Source organism: Micrasema longulum, unplaced genomic scaffold, assembly GCF_059751315.1.
Source record: "Micrasema longulum isolate JH-2025_06_02 unplaced genomic scaffold, ASM5975131v1 h1tg000849l, whole genome shotgun sequence".
Lineage (NCBI taxonomy): Eukaryota > Metazoa > Arthropoda > Insecta > Trichoptera > Brachycentridae > Micrasema > Micrasema longulum.
The window spans coordinates 648,472-672,993 of NW_028278041.1; the positions used below are offsets into that span (position 1 = coordinate 648,472).

The window sequence follows — 24,522 nt, forward strand, 5'->3', positions numbered from 1 at the left end:
TATTGTTTAAGGATATTCCGAATTTGTGGATTAAAGTATCACTCGTGTTTTATTTATATAATAAATTACAATGAACTTCCATCAAGGATTTTCACTTAAAAACTTAAATGTTCAAGTATTTTTTATTAAAATTTATTTCAACAGAGAGGAAAAACAATTTGAGAAGGGAATATGGAAGTCTAGGCATTTACAGGGCTTATGACCTGTTATTGGTTGGTTTAAGTGGCCACTTTACACACTGAGTAACATTTACCTTTCTGCCCATGTTTAAACATCCACATTTCCTTAACTCTTCCATCTGTAGACTTTTGTGAAGTAAAAGAGCTGAAACCTTTACCACGTGAAAAGAAGAAGTATAAAAATTTGAAAATTGTTTTCAGGCGTTGCCTAGTAGGTGATTTGGTTCAGCCGGATAAATCTTAACCACGTGGTAAAAGTTTCAGCTCTTTTACTTCACAAAAGTCAACAGATGGAAGAGTTGAGGATATGTGGATGTTCAAACATGGACATAATGGTAAATGTTACACAGTGTGGCGGCCTTCGTTGTGTAGTGGTCAAGACGCTTGACTCACGCACGGAAGGTTCCGGGTTCAATTCCCGGTGAGAACACAAAAATTAAAATGTGATTTTTCTGAAGCCTGGGTGCTCTGTGATGTAATTCACCACTGTAATTAGGCCTCCTGGCCTGTTGTGGTGCCAAAAAAAAATCTAAAAATGTAAAAAAAAAATGTGGTAAGTATCCACTTAAACCAGCCAATGATATGTCATAAGCCCTGTAAATGCCTAGACTTTCATATTCCCTTCTCAAAAATGTTTTCCCTCTCTGTTGAAATAAATTTAAATATGAATAACTCCCTAGGGAGGAAACCCAGCCAGTCTGCAAGCGTTTGGACATACTCAAACTTAGTTGAAGTATTTTTAACGTTAGAATCTCCTCCCAAATGCAGTATTTTATTTATAAATATTTCTTTAAATTTTACGTTAACAATAATTAAAAAAATAAATAAATTTTTGAGCACTTTTATTTTAAACTGTTTACCAGTGGCTGTATTTCGCTATGCCCCACATCGTCAGACTAAACTATACAAGTTCTCATATGCACGTAAAAACGGGGGTCAATCATGATTTTACATAATTTTACCTACGAATCGATCGAGATAAAATCAGTTTTCATCGGTTATAAAATTCATTGTCAAATATTATAATTTTGAATGCTTATTTTTTTACGTAATTTTATTTTAGAATATGGTAATATAATTTCACCACCCTATGACTTACCGTTAGGGGGTTTTATTTTATACCGAAAAAGCCCAGGAAATTTTTTTGTGATTTTTTTATTTTATCAAAAAAGTTTATCAATTTTTTGAACATTAATAGAGCAAGATGCTCGTGTTTAGTGAGCAAGTTTTTTTAAAAGTTACTCACATTTAAAAAATATTAATATAAAAAGATTTACAATTTTTTTAATAGAAATATTTGTACTTGCAAAAATGACTTAATTACAGCATGAAAATTAAAATGGATTTGTTTTGAATAATTTTATATTTTCAATACTTTTTGTTTCTGAAGGTAATTGGATCAAATTTATATAATGTTGTATATAAATTTCACATACCTTCAGCTTTTGTTAATAATCTTTCTTTTATATGGAAGAACGTGTGATAAGTTTGGTTTGTAAACAGTGCAGTTAGTCATTGTTATTTTAAATGTTGTGTACAAATTTCAAGTCGCTACGACTTACTTCAAAATGAATTTCGTTTAAATTTAAAAGAAAAAGCCAAAGAAAAATATATCTCGGAAAATATCACGGTAGATCTGAAATAGCGTTTTAAATATAGATTCACAAATTTACGTCGTTTCGACTTACCGTTTGAAAAAAATCATTTTTTTACTGAGGGTGGCCGAAAATAGTTAGGCTTATAAAATGCGCGGTCAATCTAGAAACGACTTTAAAAAAAGGGGTCAGCGTAGATAAGAGATTTCATCATTTTAAAATACGATTTAATTAAATTATATTAATGTTTAAGGATCAAAATAATATAAAAGAAATAATAATATTCCGGAAAAAGAAAAGATGTAACTCATTTAAAATTAAAAGGCTCTAGTGCTTATTGATTATACAACGTGTTCCGAGCTCAAGTGACCGGCCGCTGTCATACGGAAACATGTAAAAAAATATCTACAAAAAACTTTAAAATGGGGTCTATTTTCATTGTTATTGCATTGTTTTAATTATTATAAACAAAAACAACTAAAAATATTTTTCGATTTTTTGCTTCCACAACTCTTTATTCAAATAATCTGTGTTATTTTCGATTTTTATGTATTTAAACTAATGCAATAACAGTGTATTTTTACTATCATGATATTACTAAAATATAAAAATTTCTCAACAGTGTAAGATGATGAATGATTGATTTACTTTTTCTTAAATATTTTTTTACTTATAAGAGATAGACTCCCCCCCCCCCCTCCGCCCCCACCGCCCTTTCAAAGTTTTTTGTCAATTTCTTGACAACAACCGGTCACTTGAGCCATTGTATGCTACAAAGTACGCACAGTATGGCGTGATATAATTTATCATAAAACTACAGCTAACTTAATATTTTGTACCTCGTCCATTAAACTCGGTGAAATTTTGAACGTGAACAGTAAAGTACAACTCAGTACAAACTTTTTCAAGACCAGAAGTTAGTCAAAGGTAGAGGAACATAAGAGGGAGGCTTGTTATTATCGTCACTAGAGAAATGCAAATAGACCCTCCCTAATGACACTTTCTAATTGGACGAAGACATAGGCAACCTGAAATACAACGCGGCGTCCATTTTATATATTCTCCGGCTTTAATTTCGCTGTTCTCTGTTGTTTCAAATTATTGACACCTTTTGACATTTGTTTAATGCTCATTTAGGTAGACAAGGGAGACCTAACTGTTCGTACAATTTAAATACAAATATATTCTAACGAAGCCACCCACCACTCGCTTGGAGAAACATAGTAAAATATTATCCCATTCGAATAGTTTTATTGCTTAAAATAATTAACAGTGTATTCATTTCTCCAGTTATTTTGAAATTCAGAAACAAGTTTCCCTTTACATATAAATTTGAATACATAATGAAGTTATGCAGAAACAAAACATTTAAAACAAATAGAAACACCATAGTTAGAATTTTAAAAGGCTTAAAACAAGTCTTGATCTAAAACGCGTGTATTTTTTTTTTTAATAACAAATAAAAATACAATATTACAACCAAGTATTTTTTTTTACATTAATCAAATACATATATTTATATTAAAGTTTCCCATTACGTAAAAGAAATAAACAATTCTTGTGTACATAATGGGGAGTGACGTCTCACAATAGTTTATATAAATATTTGTATCTAACATCTTTGTGGTCAAATTATCTAGTAGATTTTTTTGGTGCTTGTTTCCATATTTTAAGAATTTGGCGTATGGATTATCTTAACCGGGTACTTTTTTTTATCTCTTATAAAAAACAACTAGGTAATATATAAAATTCAATAAAAAAAATCAGTATTTCAGATTTTTTATTATGTCACTTTTATTGATACTTGTATTAATGATAGGAAGGAAATTCAGTGGTTTAATTATTTATTTAATTTATTAAAATACTATCTTACTAACCCAACTTTAAATAAAAGTCGTTTTTATGTTTCGTATTGTCAGCGCCATGATTTTTTTTAATTTTGTAATTACTCCGCCCGTTCAGTTCAGCTGATCGGTGCGTTGGCTTCCTGGAAACCGGAAATCTATTACAATGATTCGGAAAAATTTGTGACGTAATTCATTTTTATTTACTTTTTTATACAATTTCAAGAAACTTCAAATAGCAATTAAATTCTCTGATTTTTACCGCGTCCATGAAATATTTTTTTTAATCCTATTTCACTTAACACTGAACTTTCGTGTTCATTTTAAGTCCCTCCCCAAGCACAAGAGCTTTTTTTTTTTTGGAGAGAGACAGCATTAAAACATAAACATAATATAAAATGTATAGAGTGGGTTCTATGCTAATTTGACAAGCTACAGTAATTGGACATTCTAAATCTAATGATAAAAAAATATATTATAATGCGTTCATTTTTATAAAAAACACAAAAAAAGTATTTATATTTTATGGTGGAGATAAGTTTTTACGTTTTGTTTAGTTTATTTTCTTACCTTTGTTTTTGAGTTCCATTATTTTTGTAAAATTTTCATATTTTTCAAAATCATTTCATCTTTTATATGATTTCCACTAATACGCAGTATTTAAAAAAACTAATGCTACCTAAATCAGAACAGGTATTCACTATACCTAATGAAGATATACAGTAATTAATATGTTTGCTTATAATTAATTTTAAAATTATTTTTACGTAATTGTATCATACCTAATTTTACCTAATTGAGGGTATTAGAAGCAAAGATAGCAACCTCCAAAATATTTTGTTATTTATTTATTTATAATATACATACGGCCTAAGCCAATTACAACAGTTACATGAAGAAACATAAATGCAAGAAACTGAACAAAAAGAATATAAAACTATTTAGCAAAGACAAACAATATATTCAAAAAAACGAAAGACCAAAAACTTTGAGCTAAACCATGCCAATCCAACTTCATCCCATACTGTTTAGTCGCGAAGAGATCTACGAAAAGCCGGAAGATCTATCCCAAAAAAGTCGTGTGATGAATTGACTAATCTACACATTCTGGACATTGGGGCATAAAAACCAAAGTTGCTCTTAGAAGATTTTATAAATAGCAGATTTTGACTTCTGGTGACACGGTTGGGAACATGAAAAGAAATTGATTGCAACAGAGATGGGACATCACTTAAAGCGTTAAGTATTTTGAAAATGCATATAAGGTCCATCTCAGTTCTACGTCTCTCCAATGAAGACAGATTAAGAGATTGCTCTATTTCAAAATAAGAATAATTACCCCTTTGTAATCCGAGCAACCATGCCACTTTTCTTAGAAAACGGTGTTGGACAGACTCGATACGGTCAATATGAGTCCTGTAGAATGGAGACCAAATGGGAGAAGCGTATTCTAGATGGGGTCGAACTAGTGAGCAATAAAGAGTTTTGATGGTATTAATATTTTTAAAATCCGCCGTCACTCTATTCATAAAACCGAGAAGTTTGAGAGATTTGTTTACAATATTATCAATGTGTTCACGATAGGAGAGTTTACTATCTAAGATAATGCCAAGATCCTTTATTGACGAAACCATTGAAAGGGAAGTATTTTTTAGTTTGTAGTTGAATTGTATAGGTTTTTTTCGTCGCGAGAAAGATATTATTTTACATTTGTCAATGTTAAGTTGAAGACAATTGATGTCGCACCATTTATTAAAACAATTAATATCATGTTGAAAAAGAAGACAATCATTGGGAGATTCAATTTCAAGATTATGATGTCATTCTGTAGTTTATCAACTTTATTTTTATAAAAATCGTGAGTTGAGTTGCAAATGTAGTTTAAAATCCTACTTCTAGTGGTTTGAAAATAGTGTTAAGTAAACATAGCAATTTGCATCAGCCATTTTATTCGACCAATGACAGGCTTGAGATTTAAATTTTCAAAATGGCCGCGCCATACAAATATTAAGAAAGTTCTCTGAATTCGTGTTTCTATTAAAGCTATATTATTAGTGTCTTAAAGTTTAAGTTCAATGAAAATAACATTTCTAACATGAAGACTCTGTTTGGCATTAGTGTAGCAGTTTTTGTAATTTTTCTCGAAAACACCAAAACGGGAGTTTGCCATTTTTGCCTCCAATTCCCCTTAATTGTACTCTTTTTTACTGTTTTGCTAACAGAACATGTAGCTTTATTTATTTACTAAAATAAAACTGATTTACGGAATTGAACTGAACTGAACTTATTTTTAACCATTCAATTTAGAGTGTCCAATAGCACCCCCTACTTAAATTATATTTATAAAAACTGAAACTTTTACAAATGTACCTTAATTGTATTATATTACACTAAATGCATGTCGGCCTTGTGGTGTAATGGTCAGCGCGTTAGCCTGCCATGCAAGAGATCTCGGGTTCGATTCCCGACATGGTTGATGTGAAATATTTATTTGAATAAGTGTTTTCACACTAGAATATTTCATAGTCCCTGGACTGGTACCTGAAGCGTAAGACTGATCATCTTGCCTTCATGTAACAAAAATGATCAAGATACGCTGCGATTGGAGTACCAATGCAGTGCTATATGCACTATTAGGAGCGGAAAGGGAACGATGATGATGAAATACATAAACATTTGAAGACATGCGTTGATGAAGGCGTTGCGTCGCAATTTTTTTCAAAAAGCCAACTGCAATATCAAAAAGATGCAGAAAACCGATTTTGAGAGCGAATGAAGGTCTTGTATTATCAATATTTGTACTGGTGTTCAAACTTTAACCCCAGATATCTCTTCTTTTTGTTTTTGTCACATAACACCTTTATCCACTCATGTATTTATTTTTATCTTGCATTGTGCAACTGGGCATCAATTAGACAAAACTCGTCATATAAAAATTATTCGTTTTTGTATCCTGTCCTCAACGTTGTCTAATTATTATCCTGTTTAATTTGTAGATTATATTTTAAACTGTATTAATTTATAACCATAGTAAATATTTGTGTATTTTACTTATTTAAAACGAAACCATTTTTGTGGATTAAATTTTAAACGCGACTTTTCGTTTTTATTTTAGTTTGAAATATACAGGTAAAACACGTCCATATTTCTTTAAGAAAATATTATATCACGTCTTCGTTGGAAATAAAATTTCATTAATTTTATATGAAATGGTAATATTTCCTTAGGATTAATGTATTTGACATTCTTGCGATGGAATAAAATATCTTATAGCATATTAAATTAAGTTCGACAAATTAAAAAGTTTTTTTCAACTTTGAAGAATCAAAATTCAACCGAAAGCATTTTTTCTTATTTAATTAGTTCTTTTACACATTTTATAAAGATACTTAACAATGTGAGTTTCATAGTAAAAGTTTGTTTAGCCAAATTCTACGTTTGTAATCTGAATTGAAATTTTCGTTGTAGAAAAAGTTAATTTAAATAATTTAAGTAAGCAATATTTGATTCAATAATAAATATATTATAATCATTTGGTTTCTGTTAAATGCATTTTTTAAATTTTATTTTATTAACATACACGGCAAAATTGCCCTCTACTGTTTTAAATCTGACTATAAATTATTATTTTTCACTTAAAATATTACATAAATATGTAATTAATTGAGCAAAATGTGAACATGTCGTATACTGAAGTATATTTGTAATAAATTGGATAGTTTGTTTTGTTTTATTTTGTCATTTAGTATTAATATTACAAAAACTTGTTACATCTAGTTAAAGTGAATTTGTAATTCATTTGTAAATGAATTTGAACCAGTTATTATTTCTCCGTAAATTATGTTATCTCACTTAGATACCGAATGTAAAACCATGAATAAAATCTTTCGATCAAACAAATACACCTAACGAAATAATTACAGTGTTTAATTTTACGTTTGACAATTCGTACAAAATCCATTATTAGTAGTACATCGTACAGCATTTTTTAGCGAATTAATCAGTTTAATGATTAATTTTCGTTCATAATTAATACACATAAGCACGCAGTAGTAACTGATTAATATTTTTTTCAGTGACACCTATCATAAAGCGGGAGCAATTCGTTCGGCTGGGTCACATACTGCGGATTCCTCACGAGAGCCTGAGTACGTTTGTTTTTTTAATCATTAGTTGAATATTAAATCAAATATGTATTCATACATGTTAAATTACAGATTTTCGACAACGATACTTCGAATTACCGTTCAAACATGCATATTTTCGTTCAGAAAATGAGTTTTTACTTTATATGTAGTTAAATGTTTCTTTATTACTTTCAATTGTAATCTGGGCCCAGGTTCTTTAATCCTAGATTACTACTACTAAATAGCAAAGCCAAAAGTGTCGTAATTAAATAATATTACTTAAATCTTTTTGATGGTGATAGTTATTAATGTAATTTATATATATGGTGTAAAATACTGTGTTTTATGTTTCATTTATTATGTTTTCTTACTATTTTGGATATACTCGTATTAACTATGTATGATATTATGTATTATCACAAAAATATTTTCGTTTTATGTACGCTCCCAAATATTTTTTTTAATAACTCCTGGGAGTATAAGATCTACAATGTGTATTATATGTTTTATTAATATATTTTTTTTTTAATGAGACAAGTATAGGAATTTATTTACGCTGTGATCAAATGGCCTAACCACCCTGATTTAACGAGGTAAAAAGTACAGGAGCTGGCGGGCGATAAAGAGGTTCAACTATTTGTAGACACAATATAAATCCAAAAGGGGGAGAGATGGAATGTATGTATGTAATATTTTTAAACCTACTCCGTGTAATGAAAGTCCACCGTTCCATGACATTTCGCTACATATAACGAGAGTCATTATCAGAGTTAATTAATTACATAGAAACGGACAAAGTATTTAACTAATGCTACTAATTTTTCACTTGACTTTCTGTTGTATCCGTGCTTTTAATATTTTTCATGTTATTTAAAAAAACCTAGCCTAGGATTTTTAATGACGCTCAAAATCAACATTAGTATTTTTGCTTTGTTTAATCATAAATTTATTCACTTCATTCTAGTTTTTTTTTAAATCATTATTTCTTATGATATTTTAGTAATTGTCAAATCCGGATAAATAAATATCTCAATATAGATGGAGAGATGCTTGAGAAGGGGTGATTGTTTCTCTATATAAATTCTGTTGTTTGTGAATATCTCTATATTTAGAATTTTGATAAAATATTTTATTATTCCGTGGACTGAATCTGAGGCATTAAACTTATAACGATATACAATTATTTCTTTATAAATATACACGACACGTAGTACCTTTTAGTATACAAAAAATTCATACTTTGTAAAAATAAACATTTTAAATAATGTACAGAAGATAAAAGAAAAAAAAATATCATAAAAATTAAATGTACATATTATACACAGTGGTTTCAAACAATGATCACGCTAACATATTGAGTAAAAAATAAATCATTATAGGGCATATAAAATTAAATAAAAAAAGTATCAATATTAAATGCAATTGGTACACTTAAGAAGTGTTCTGTGCAATATTATATGCAGATAACGGTGTCTAAAAGTTTTTTTTTTTAATATGAATCAAATCATATTGTACAACGCTTGAAAATAAAAAAAATGCACAACCCAGTTAGTTTACTAAAACCTCGTAATGGCGTCTTCAAATTATGTAAATGCGTAGACTTTCATATTCCCTTCTCAAATATGTAAAGTCTATTTTTAATAACCTCTGTTTTGTGCCTACTAACACAAATAAAATTTGCATCTTTACTTTGTTCACCGACAGGTACTTACACATAACCATAGAGTTATCAAACATTCAAACCCACTGTACGTCATAATGTATCATAGAGCATATAAAAAATTAAGGTAAATATGAGTTAACGAACGGACTACCATATTGTTAAGAAGGAACTCTGACTTGGATGATCTGACGAGAAGAAGGTTATACAAGAGACAGATTTTATTTAACCAAAAGGTTTTTACTGCCTTGAAAAGAGCCCTCTGTTGACAGAGCGTTTTCTCCCACTTTTATTTGATGGACGGTACGAATCGATAATGTCCGTGTCCGGACAGATAAATAATACAGTTCTGTGAACCAGAGTCCTGAATAAGTGTTTTCGACGGCTATTCTCAGATGAAAATCCTGAAATATGAAATCAGTGGAGTGATTGTCCACTTAGTAGTGTAGTGATTGGCGCATTCGCCTATCATGCTTGAGGTTCTGGTTTCGATACCTGACAGGGTCAACGTGAAATATTATTTTGAAGGTGGTTTTACACTGCAATATTCAACTGTCTCTAGACTGAAGAGTAAGACTGATCTACTCACCTTCATGACTTAATTGATCGAGTCGTCCATTTGGCGTTTCAATATAGTGCCCCATTCACCATTTCTTGCAGCTCTTCTAGATTAAAGCTAGTTAGAATATAAAGAGTTCGAACCGTCAGTAGGGTTGCAGTAAGTCATGTCTTGCTGGAGGGTGTGATTCTATAAAATGCCCAGTTACATTCCAACGGCACTACTGACTAGTCCAACTCGTTAGCGTCCACGTCGCGAACCCCGGGCAATGGGATCACACGCATAATGGTGTGATCACAGCAGATAACGAGAGGATGAAAGGCAAGTTTCTGGTGCCTCCAAACCAGAACCATCCAGCTAAGGGATGGTAACCCCGATAGAAAAATCTACCAGAGATGGCAACAAGAAACTACTGGTCATCTTTTTCGATTAATCACTATGGCGTGTACATCATTTAAGCATTTGTCCTGGCTGCGGAGTAGCGTAGGACCAGATGCTTTCGCTGTAGTGATCGCCAACGTCAGAGGAACCTGATAAGGCATCGCAAGAAAAATAATAAAGTATTTTGTGACAACAGAGTAGTTAGCACAAGAGTCACAAAATGTTCGTTCGTAAGTAGCGCAAACGAGAGCGAAATTCAATATCGATTGCGTTAGAATGTGATAGATGTATAGAATACAAACCGCATGGCATGCAAGGTGACAAATCAAAATGGCTCCGTTTTTTTTTTCAATTTCAATATCATGTAATCCGCCTTGCACTCAAATGGTCAGCGCGTTTTCCCATTATCCAAGGTTTCGGACATGGATGACATAAAACATTTATTTAAAATGGTGTTTTTACACAGGAATATTCTGTTTCCCCTGGACTGACACTTGAAGCAAAGACTGTTTACTTTACCTTCATAAAACATCAAGATATATTGATGATCGGTATAACTTATTCCTTCATTGTTTACTAAATTTTAAATATCCACTGACATTTTTCTCTCTGTATATTTTTTCTAGATAACCAATTTTCTTTCAAGAAAACGGCAGCCGCGGGCTGCGTTCGTTATAAATTAAAGATCTATCAATAACTTGTAAGATTGAAATTACCAAAATATCACAAACAGACACCCCCGATTATTTAAAGATGCCTTTTTAGAGAAAAAATAAACATTAAAACAATGTAAAAAGTTCATCGGAAAATAATAATTAAATTGAATATTGAATTTTTGAAATACCAGTCAAAGCAGAGTGAAATTTTTAATTTAATTTAAATTATGACACACTTTTAAAAAACGTGTTTTTATTAATATTCTTTTTTATTTACATTTTAACTAACCTAAATTTCACATTAAAGAAAGCTATATTATTATTTATATTTTAATAGCTTAATAACAGGTATATTTGTGTTATATTTTCTACATTCTGCATTGTTATATTGTTAGTTATTTACATTTTACTTTTCACGCTGTTTTACATTGTATTTATGCATGAAGATGTTTAATGGTACTTTGCATATTAGTTTAATTTTTATCCAAATGAAGACACAGGTACGTCTCGAAACCGGTAAACATAGAAAAGTCGGTAAGTAGTTTTATCCAAATCTTTACTCACATTTATTTTTAATTATCCTAAAGAACAAATGCATAGAAAAAAAAATACCAAAGGAATATGTTGATATAAAATATGAATAAAAAAAACTAAACTGAAAATAAAATAGATTTTTTTTTTAAAGATATAACCCGCTAAGCCTCTATTTTAAGGCTTGTCGGGTAGAAAATAGGGAAAAGGGGAGGAGGTTCTATAATACATTACAACACCAAGACAAACTGAGGAATAAATCTTTCATGAATCTTTTCTTGCAACTGGCGGTAATCGAACCAGTTTCACAATTGGCCGTCTAACCAACTGTGCCACAGTGGCTGTCCTTAATATTAATTCATTTAAAGCATCAAAAATAATCTAACGTAAAACAGAATTGAATATTGATTAATGAAAACATGATTAAATAAATTAAAATATTACAAAATTAATTGTAATAACTCAATACTATTAAATATTTGTATTTAACCTCTCACCTACATTTCTTTGTCTACCGGTTTCGAGACGTACCCGTCTTAAAACCAATTAAACTAACATGCAAAACCCACTATACACTGTCACCATTGTTGTTGCACAAAAATATAAAACCAACACGACATGCATTTTAATAAGCAACCCTTACATGCACTGATTAGGTTAAGAAAATATTTTATGTTGTGGGATAAATAGATAGGGCGTGAGTTTAATAGGTAAAGGGTGACCATTACAATGGAACATCGTTTGACGGGCTATATTTAAAGGTTGTTTGATTTTAAACCTAGATGTAGACATTTATTTTAAAGTTGGATTAATTTTGTATACGTAATTCTCCAGTAACAAGTCACAAAAAGCGCCTTGGTGAATTTTTCGAATTTACGAGTAATATTTCTTTTTATGTATCATTACCTTATGTCATCTGTACTCGTATATTTCAATAAAAAAAAACATACATTAAATCCTCATATTTTTAAGGTAAATAATATGTAGGTAAAAGTAACTTATAATTTATTTGCTTTAGAGCTCTTAAATATAAAATATCGTTTTTGTAGCAGTTTTACTTTACTCACAAAAATATCAATGATTTACGTCATAATAAAAAAGATTTATAAAATAAACTTCTCGCGAGTTTAGATAAAGGATTTCAATTCAATATTTCATAAGCGCTAGTTTATCATAGCTTCAATCCTTTATCCCTTTATTCTGCATTTGTTATTATTATAAATTTAAATAAACTTGGACCCGTAATTAATTAATGAACTGTTGTTAAACATTTACTTTCATTAAGCTTTGATAATAAGTTATTCAATTTCTGTTAATTAAAAAAGTTGGAATCTGCCGCAATTATTATGAAACAAACTTCAGTAAATATTGGAAGTATATTTTTGTACAATTTAAGTTGTTCTTGCTTAAAAACACACCCTTCGATGTATCTTTATAAACTTTTCAACAAAAGATATTTATCTATTCAGAAAAATTAAAAATCAACAAAAGCTTTTTTGATTTTTAAACTATGTTTCGTTTCTCATTTTCCATAAAAATAAATTATTTTCGATAGATATTTAGCGGGAAAACTAACATTTAAGAAAAAAACACGGTCTGAATTTTCATTTTACAAACGTATTCTCGTATTTGCTTCCTGGATAGCACTAGAGTAGTGTTTTTTTACACAATATTGATATTTGTCATTGGCGTATTTTTGTGCTTTGCTTTTTTGATATGTTTTTACACATAGGAGCTAGGATTATCCAAAAACCCAAATAAACGCCCAGTTTCAATTGCCGTCTTCAGACGTACGCTATAAAAAGATGGTCAATAATTTTGAATAACGGAAAAGGTACCGCCCCAGAAAATGTCATTTTGATAGATCATCATCATCATTTCCTTTTCACATCTAATGGAGCATAGGGCATTGCATTAGTAAAAAAATCGCAGCGTATCTTGATTTTTTTTATTACATGAAGATAAGATAATCAGCCTCACGCTTCAGATGCCAGTTTAGGGACTATGAGATTTTATAATGTTTAATAAAAAACAAATAAGTATTTAAATAAGTATTTTATGTCAACTATACCTAAAATCGAACCCGAGACCTCTTGCATGGAAGGTAAACGCGCTGACCATTACACCACGAGGCCGGCAAGATATTGATATTAAGGATATGATATTCTTTAAAAAAAAAACAAAATCGGTTCTGTTTTGAGGTGCAAAAAACAAAAACGGTTTTGTCGATTTTAGTTAGGCATTAACATTCCGACATAAAGTGGTCTGTTTTGCTCAATATCGGGCAGGTGTCTGCGAGATAGTTACAAAAAAACTAGACATAAATACCTATTCACCAAATTTCTCTGTCACCGCATATTTATTTATTTATGATTTATTTAATTAAAACTTCAAGTGCCACTTGTTTTTCAATGATGCACACGTTTACACACACCTACATACTTACTCCCACACAAATACACACATATATAAAAGGGTGTGTTCGTGTGTATTTGGACAGAGGTGATATTCGAAACGACTCTCGCGGCCGTAGAAAACACTTTTATCTCGCGTATTTATATACAAAATACGCGAGATAAAAGCTTTTTCTACGGCCGCGAGAGCGTTTCAAATATCATATCTGTACAAATACACACGAACACGCCCTTTTACATATGTATATATATACGCATGCACACATTTAAAAATGTACTATAAATAATTGAATATGCATGATTATTATTTGGAAACTTTGCTGGGCTGTTTTTTAGCCTTATTTTCATTATGTAATTTCATCATTGTTGACTGTATGTTCATGTAAAATAAATATCTAGTTTATAATCATATTTTTTGTTTAAAAATTGTAATTATTGAAGCTCTTAAAAAAGGATGACTTATTGATTGAAAACTGCGTTTTATAAATTTATTATGATTTCAAAATGCAATCTCATTTGAATAAAAAATTCTTCGTCCAACAATCTTAAATGTTTAAGATATATTAAATCTTCCGTATTTTAGCCGACTGTTATTATTATTTTTTTATTTACTTTACATTTTTTTATTCATCTGGCACTATATTTATATTTAAAACAATTTTTAACATTTTAGTTAGATGGGTAACCAAGTATATTTAAAAAAGTTGTCAGTAGTATCAAAACACGAAATTAATTTGAGTGTCCTCCTTACTAGAATAGACTTGGTATTTTTTTTACATTTTTTTTCATTAATTTTCACAAAATGTTATGGTTAAATTTTATTTTCTCTATTTAAAAATAATCCCAACATCTGACACATATGATATACTATGACTACACGTCTTGTAGCAATATTATTTTTCTTTTTACTAAATTAATATCTAAATAATTATGAATAATTAAATGTGCATTAAAAAAAGACAAACTTTTAATCTTCTTACAGAAGGTATATATTAATTGCAATTTGTGTTATCTAATTTCATTAACTGAAAATTTTATTTGCTTGGCTTGTAAATTATATTGGTGTAGAATTAATATTCAGAGAAGTTGACTAATTAGACCATTCAATATTTCTCTGATTAATGTTATAATTGATGAAACTATGGAAGAGCTGAATGGCTTGGAATTGGGTTGCAAAATGGGCAATAAAACAATTCAAATGATATGCTATGCAGTGAAGCAGCTTGTTTGTTTGTAGCTTGAAAAAAATAGTTTGCTTCAAATGCATAAAAACAAAATAAATAGTAGCGTTTCTACGTTACAAAACGTAAGTACACGACCTTAAACAAATGGTAAAATCTTAATTCCAAAATTATAAACAACTCCAACACAACATTATACTTAGAGGAATATTTTTCTTTAATGAAATGAACAAAGAAAATTAAAAGTGCGGTCAGAAATACAACATATTTAAGAAAGAAGTGAAAAGATACATTGTTAATTATTTTTTCTGTAGCACTGATTAAAATCACCATTTATTTATTTTTTTGCAATTTATATATTATCCTAAAAATATCAATAATCAAAAATAAAATATTCAAATTATTGTAAGACGTCACTCCTCATTGACAGTACTCGAGAATAGTTTTTTTTTTACGTAATGAAAAACGTTAATGTAAATATATGTATTGAATTTATATATTATTTTAGTAGTTATATTGTATACATTTTTGTTTATCTTAATAAAAGAAAAATAATAATAATAATAGCTGAACCTGAGGATAATCTACAAAATAAAAGTTATAGCTAAAATTAATGGCGAGCTACCTCCAAAATAGAATCCAATATGTCTCGTATGGTATTTTTGCGTCAGAGTGTTTCTACACTTTCACGGGTGTCCCGCAAGGCTTTAACCTGGGTACATTGTTGTTCTCTATTTTCATTAATAATATTAAAAATGTAATTTTGAACTGGCATTTTTTGTTTTTTACGGATGACTTAAAACTTTTTTAAAGAGGACAACTTTGGACGATTTTTATCTTCTCCGAGCGGATATATCTAATAGATTTAAATGGGAAAGGCGTAACAAACTTAGGTTCAATGTTTCCAAATGTTCGGTCAGGTCTTTCACTAGGGCCTAAAAAACTCTATTTTTTCGCTACAAAATGAACCGACCAGAATCTGATACAAACATCAAATGTTAAGAATTTGGGCGTTAGATTTGTGAACATCCTGATATTTCATGAACAAATAGAGACAATTAGTGGTAATGCATAGAAGATAATAGGATTTTTCTGAGTACTGCCAGGGTTTTTGCATAATATTTTTTTCCGTTTTCGGAACAAAGTTTTTGATTTTTGAAAAAAGACTTTATAATGTTGCTATTTAGCCAATGAAATTATTAATGTGAGCTGTCCATGTCAATTGTCTGTCTTTTGTTAGTTCTAAATATTTAACATGTTCAATTCCAATTAGTCGTTCTTCGTTTATGTAAGCATCTACATATGTTATGTCATTTTTTCTAGATTCAAAATTTGTAATAAAGTAATCGTATTTGAGTTGGCTTTGAAGAAGTTTTTTTTGTGGGTTTTCCAAAATTATGAGCTAATGTTTTTTTTGACGAAAACCATTGTATTGGAAGATTTTCTTTGTTTTCAATGAGAAAGTATTTTAATTCAATAATTTAGCATCGACTACCCTTCCGTATTTTTTCTTGGGATTTTTCTTGGAGCTTTATTTTAAAGTATGGTGAATTTGTTTCAAATTTGTCCTGGTTTGAAAGGATACTGTGATGCCGCGGTGATTGGTGTGTGATTCAATGATTGTGTTATAGGTAATTTTACATGAACCCATACCAACAAATCTTCTGGTTCTTCCCGAAAATTGAAATTAAAAATGTTTTGTTCTCTGCAATATTTTTTGTTGTAGCTGTCAAGTGCACATATATTGTTTAGAAATGTTAATAATTAGTATATATTTTAAGGATTATTAGATATAAGTTAATATTAGGACATTTTTATTATTTATTTGTACTATTTTAAGACGAAATAAAAATTTAAAAAAAAAAAAACAAGAACAAAAATAACTGATTAAATTAAGGTCTGAAAGTCCATTACCGGAAAAATGCTCCGAGACCGAATCCGTAATACTAATATTAGTGATACGTAAGAAGTAGAGGATATCGTGCGATGGAGCAGATTCAGACGAAGATACTGGAAGGACCATGTAGGCAGGATGAGCAGTGACAGACTTGTGTATGCTGCAGCCAATGAAATCCCATCTGGGCTGGTGTTCCGAACACAACTATAGCGCGGTATAGCGCGTTCTTATATACTAAATACGCGTTATAGCGCGCTGTAAATGCATTCGGAATTCCAGCCCTGAACAACGTCCGCCTGGAAGACAACCACCCAAGATATAAAGAGACAGCTGGACCTCATTACTTCAGTAGAACAACTAGTTTCTGTAACACAAATCTAAGGATCTCTTAAAAGACGAGAAGAATATATTAGTAAATTTAAGAAGATTCTTTCAAATTGTCCTTATTACAAATTAGAAAACACGGTTTCAAAATGTTGTATGATGACGTTTCAGGATTTTTGCAATGCTTTCGGATTTTCCCAGTTGTTTTGGGTAATTATGATGTTTTAAAATTCTGAGTTATCAGAAATAATGGATCGATGTTGGAACTATGAATTTATTACAAGCATGTAAATCAAATTACTATGCTCAATTTCCATGGCGAAATATAATTAATATTTCATTTAAGAGTAATTTAGATTACCACGTACTTTTAGCAAGTCAATGCCAATAATAATATCACCAATAACTGGCATTCAAAGTGTACCTGCACTTTCCTCCGTTTAAATTGCAATTGACAAAACACCAGGAATAAGAATAAATAAAAAAAATTACTGGCGAAACAATCATGTATGCAAAGAGGGCTTATATGCATGACAATATAAAATTATAACATGCTTAACAAAAAAAATAAGGAAATAAATTGTATAAAAAAATTTGCAGGAGTGTTAAAAGTGTTTCTAATAAACAAATGTTTCTATACTATAAATAAATACGTGTAACATGCAACTGAATCAATTAAAATATATAAAATGTGAGCAATAGACACCATGTTTTTTTCAAATGTTTTAACTGTTTGTATTTTCTTAACTAGTTTATTTATTTGTTTTTTTTAATGTTTTTTTTATTTTTATTATCATTGTATTTTTTTTTTGTTTTTGGTCAGGCTGTATGAAATCGCTAGCGGAGAAATAAGTCCGCCATTCAAATATGAAAAGCTTTGTTTTATTTTGTATTTATCACATTGTATATTATAGTTAATAAATATGTATTCTTATTATTTCAGATGTAGGTTTGTCTTTTTACAATATATATCATTTCTTACAAGAAAAAAAAAAGTTTTAAATGGAATGTATTCAAATTATGATGTCAATAAAATAAGGGTTGTTTTTAATTGACTGGGAATGTTATAGAGGCGCACTTAAAAAAACGAAGGCTTTGAAAGACTCATAAAAAAGCCATTTTTCATTCAGTAAAAAGCCATGAATAAACGCATTAATTTATGAATATTTCGGTAGTAAATTAACTTCACCTCAAAATACGCTTATTTTTTATTTTTACCGTTTTTTTAGCTCAGAGTAATTTGATGAGATACATACTCTTATTCAGTTTATCAAATATTGGCCTAGCGCTATAAAAACGAAATACTCTTATTTTGTTCATATCATGTAAAATGTAATAAACTTCATAAATATTCGGTAGTATAATTTTTATCGTCTGTTTATAGATTTCTATTCTATTTACAAGAAATTTATGTTGTAAATTAGTTTTGATGTTCGCAACACCAATTTTGCTTGTGTTAAAAATACAAATAATAAATAAATTGAGAGAATAAAGACAAGGTGACAAAATAACGCTTGAAAAACTTAACACTATCAATACGTATTTATAAAAGTATAAATAAAAAAGTAAAAAAAATAGTAAATTTAAATAAAATAAGATAAATTCTCAATCAACCATTTTCTTTTTAAATTCTCATAGTTCAGAATTTAATAACAAATAAAGAAGGATCGGTTTTATTACTATATCGCTAGAATTAAACAAGGTCAAAGCGTTTTTTCTTCTACTATTTTAAGTTTTTGCTTTTTAGTGCCTTTTGTTTTATATTCTCTTCTTAAACTATTTTTTCCTAGTTGTTTTTTCAACTTTAGTTGAGCGGTCGTATACGATTAAATAATTTATGAATTACTATATAAATACACCATATAAAAACACCTACTTGTTGTGGTGTTTCAATATTATTTAATTAAATAAATACAGTTTGAAACATTACAGAATATATTTTGGTATTTCATTTGGTAATAATTTTTGGTGAAGTTTACTCGATTATTTTCGATCTACTGTTTTATTATATATATGTAAAAACGTATCTTTTTAATCATGCGTTTTTGAGGTTTCTAAATGGTAAAAAAACGATATTAGAAAGTTTTGTCACATTTTATCTGTAATTTTGCGAGTTGCGGGGGTTTTACTTTCAACATTTACTAAATAAAACATTAAATCTTATAAAAATAATAAAGAGGTGCATAAGAAGTACTGTTAAAACAACAGTGTTTTGATAACAATTCGTTTTCGAAATCCCAAAACGTTTTACATTACTTCTAAAAAAATATTTTTCGTTCCGTAAATCTCTGCAGAGGGAATATTATTATTTATTTATCTTTGTGTTTCTTGGAGTACTATTTATTTTTACTTGAAGGCAATTATGAAAATTCAGTTGTTTGCACAAGAAACCAAAACAATATATCGTCTCTTCCATAAATTTGAGATGAGTGATTATTGACTTAAGTAGATTTAAAATTATAATGTTGAAAACACATTTTAGAATTCACCAAAATAAATTCGTGGTAAATATTAGTATTCAACCAAATTATGAATTAAAAAATAGATACTTTTTTTTCATACAGAAATAAAAATTCATTTTCAAAATATTACTTTAATAATTTAATTTGGAAATATTTGTTTTTAATGTATCAAGAAAATTCACAAAACAAGTGTTAAAAATTACATTAATAACTTAGTTCTCCATCTTACATGGTCCAACCCGTTCTAAGGTAGATTTTATTTGAAAATCAAGTATGTTATTAATTATCTGATTAGATATATAATGTTTAATTATGATTTCGAGTAAAAATGAATACTAGTAAATTATTTTTTATCGAATGTATTTAATTCAAATTTTCTTAAGAATTTTATTTGAATTACGCCAATGTTAAAAAAAATACAAATACTGGCACAGTAAGGTTTTAAAAACAAATATACGTATTAATGAAATTAAAAAGTATCGATAAAATTAATATTTATGATTCTTGACGTGAAAAGTGACTGTTAAATTTTTGACTATGTACATATTTGAAAAAGGCAAGTAAGTGAAAATTTTGTCTTGTCTTCGAAAAAATATTTTGTCGTTCCATCTAATAAAATATTTATAATGATTGTATTGTAAAGTAACTCTTGGTATTTTATTTAATAATTTGTCATTTCTTTTTACGATTTCTCTATGAAAATTTAAAACTGAATATTTTTTTTAATATTTAGATTGTTGCTTTTAGTTTCTTAAACGATAAATAGAAATATCGTAAAATTACCTAAAATTAACGTCTATAAAATATGTATTTACCTAATCCGGGTAATTTATCCTTATACAAGTCTCTATTTTCATTCAATCTGTTTTATTTTTCATGTTACTCTTACAGCTTTTAAATCGGATTACATAATATATTTTACAATTTATACGTGAAAATATGCCCACATTTTTAATAAAAAAATATTATTCAATGTACATTGTTTATTGAAACAATTTGAAATAGTTTCTAATTTATTTTACAATTTAATACAATGATGTAGAAATCAAACAATTGAAAAACTTAAAATAATATGGCTTAATTTTTTTAATATTACAAGAATATATTATCTGTATTCTTAACAAAAAATTCTGTTTTACCTTTTCTTGGCAATGTATCCTATACGATTGGTTTTTTTTTTCATAAACTAACATAACACCAGTAAAACAGTATTCAGTTGAACAGTTTTGACATATTTTTTTTTTAAATTGCATTATTACAATTCATTCAGCTTTGATTAAAACAAAAAAAAGTTGTTTGAGATTCTGCTCCCTTTTCAACAATCAAATGTGTAAAAAAAAAATTTCCTTCCACCGAAAGGGGTTAATTAAAACAACATATATAAAACACACAATTTACATTAATAAGCTGATTTTTTCCGTTTTCCTTTTTTATTTTCAAATTTTGAAAAATAAGATAATACTTATTTGTTGTTTGGATATTTTTTCAGGCTTTGATTAAAACCTTAAATTATACATTTTTGTGTAAAATTTATTAATATCTTTAATAGGCGAAATGTTGCTTTGAGTCTGGTTAAAAATAAAATTAATACAAAAACGTGATATCGGTAATGTGGATAGTTAAATCCATGATTTTTTATGTAAAACTTCATAATTATTTAGATAAAAATACAACATTGTTAAGATTCAATAAAATGATTAATAAAATCGTTTTAAAATCTTACCTTTCTGGTGTTAAAGATGGGTATGTTCAGCAGCGTAGAAGCTTCTACGGCGTGAAGTTCGAACTTCGAAAGTAGATGAAGAGCCTCAGTAGACAGGGGTTCCTTATTCTCGCGCCTTCCGGATCCAACAACAAGTGGGCTTTGCTGTAGAATGCGTAATGGGCGTCCCGTCGCCCCGCCTTATATAGCCGAACACTACCCCCTCCCTCTCACCACCCTACCGCCTAACCCGCTACGTCATTTAGGAAAGAGATGAATTTATTTTTTGTTTGCTCTACACACGTACAAATATACATAGTTCCAATTCTCTCTTATTGTTCAATTTGTGTTATTAAGATGACGCAGAAGGTGAGAGAAAAATAAAGGAAATCTGACATGCCGTGTGTAGGTATGTTAATCTATAAAATGAATATGGTATACACGCATTTAAGCGTAAACTTTTTCAAAACACCCGCAAAAAAGCGCTGTTATTTATTTATAAACCCCCATAGAGATTTTACCTGGACTTTTTCGATGGGAAAAGTACCTTGAAAATAATTGAATAGGTATCTACCTACTACCTACTCGTTAATAATCGTATTAACTAATAATAATTAAATGAACTTTAACAAAATATTATACAACGTTAATAATATTATATTATGTAAGCAAATCTTTATGTATAAAATTCCTCTGTACGTGTGATGTCATCGAACTCCTCCTAAACGTCTTTACCGATTTACGTGCGGTTTTCAGAGAAATATAGATCTTTGCGCTGTGCGTGTTCGTAGATATTAAAATCTTAAATGATTTGTAAAAAAGAAGTAAAAAGCATAAATGTTTTATTTATCGATAAAGCAGGGATACATTTGAGGAGAATGCATTTACAAAAAATGGAAAGATGTTGTTTTTTTGTGTATAAAAAAGTTTGTTTTTGAATGTTTACAAACGGCATTTGTTTTTTGTGGATCTCAATCAGATTCTTTCCTTAAATTCCTTATAATTTCTACCCATTTATTTCTTTTTACTGGATTTTTGTAATTCTAAAATAATATTTAATTCAATACATTTTTAAAAATCGTATTCTAACATAAGTACACCCCTCTGTTGGTGAGAAGATCAGAGTTTGACGTTTGCAAAAGGAATGCCATATTTGAAAAAATATTTATTTTACTCTGAAATTTAACCGTAAACAAGTTCCTAGGTTCCTACTTAAATGAAATATTCAAACATTAACAATTTCTAGTTTTGGAATTCAACCACAAACAATTATCTAGGTACCTACTTATCAATGAAAAGTCTTTTTCTAAGATAATAGCCAACCAACGTTTGGGCAGGACAACGTCTGTCGGGTCCGCAGGTAGGTTTATATAAATAAACCAAAATTTGGTTAAATAATATTGATATGTGGCATTATGTTGTAATATGTAATGTGTTTTTATGCAATGCTGCAATATTGAACAAATATGTTTTACCCACTTATATTTTGATCTTCCATTACGTTGAATTAATATTATTTTGTGTTATTTATTGTTAGCATTTTAACAATTCTTGATCGAACCTATTTTCTTATGCTGAAATAAGAACGAAAATAATGAAGCCATCATTTTCGTTCTTATGAAAATAATGAAGCTTTAATTTTTGTTCTTATTTGTAAATAGTTTGTTTGTCTGTTTTCAAAATAATTTATTTTTTTCAGAAAAGTTCCGGTTTTCAGAAAAGTGCCCTCTTTTCAGTACCTATAGCAGATACTTTGTTTTTCAGAAGTGGACTTTATTTTTAAAATACATACTACTTAATTTTCGACATATTACATTGTAAATACCATATTTTTCTTAAATCGGTTAAAGATATTTTAAATTCATCTCCTGCTTGACTTTTAACTTTTAATTTGACTTTTAATTTTATCTTTCAGTTTTTTTAATTTCAATTTTAATTTAAACTTTTAATTTTAACTTTTACATTTATTTTAATTTTAACTTTTGATTTTAACTCTCAGTTTATACTTATTTGCATGTACATCTTTTACCTGCATCTAATTAATTATCGTTGGTTGTGAATTTTTACAAAGAAATATAAATGTTCATGAAAGCAGAGAGAGGGGGAGGAACTTAGACTTGGAGCAATACAATGTCTTCTTCCTTTTATGTACTTTTTATTTAATATTCATATTTTTACTTTTTTAGAATTCAATTATTTTTCCCCTCTCCTCCTGCATTCATAATAAATTAGTGTTAAATCTGTTATTGGTCTTACTTTTTTTTATGTTCTTTTGAACCTTGTATTTGTATAAAGACTGTATGATTTCCTTAATAAATAAATAAAATAGAATATTATATTTTTTGGAATTTTCAATGAGTTTTTCTTATTTTACGAATAGAACAAACTTTGTTTACACTATGGTACTTTTTTTAAAATTGTACCTTGTTTTCAGTAAAATATCCTGTTTTCAGAATTGCACCTTGCTTTCAGAAAAGTATCACATTTCAAAAATAGTACTGTTGTTTTTCAGTTGGTTTTTAGAACAGTAGGTATCTTATTTTAAAAATAATTCCTGTTTTTTTAAGTATTACCTTATTTTAATATCTTATTTTGATTACACTACCTTTGCTTAAGAACCGTACATTGTATTCAGAATATTAACTTATTCAGAAAGATATCCTGTTTTCAGAACAGTACCTTGTTTTCTGAATCATACATTGTTCTTTTTTGAAAAGGAACCCATATTGTATTTAGAATAGTACTTTGTTTTCAGAAAAGAACGTACATTTACAATCTTTCTGTTTTATAATCGGAATGAAATGTGCATTCTGGGCAGTTAAACAGCCGTCGTATTTATTATAACCGACAGCTCAGAACTATTAGCGCTACACCGCCATAATGTACCCTTAGAATCCTCATTACTATTCAGCGCGTCACATAATAATGCAAAATCTGCATCAGAGTGGAAAATACTTCTGCTTGTCGCTGTTCTGAACAGAAAACATTGTATTAAATCAATAAACTGCTC

At 28.9% G+C, this 24,522-nt stretch overlaps 1 protein-coding gene across 1 annotated transcript in view; it reads right to left on the reverse strand.

Moving 5' to 3' along the window:
• Dh31 (diuretic hormone class 2) overlaps positions 1-21,684 on the reverse strand; it is a 146,592-nt gene extending 124,908 nt beyond the window's left edge. The window contains exon 1 of the mRNA XM_088231096.1: positions 21,534-21,684. The gene's annotated coding sequence lies outside the window, so the exon portion shown is untranslated. The remainder of the gene's footprint in view (positions 1-21,533) is intronic.
• Between the last annotated feature and the right edge of the window lie 2,838 nt (positions 21,685-24,522).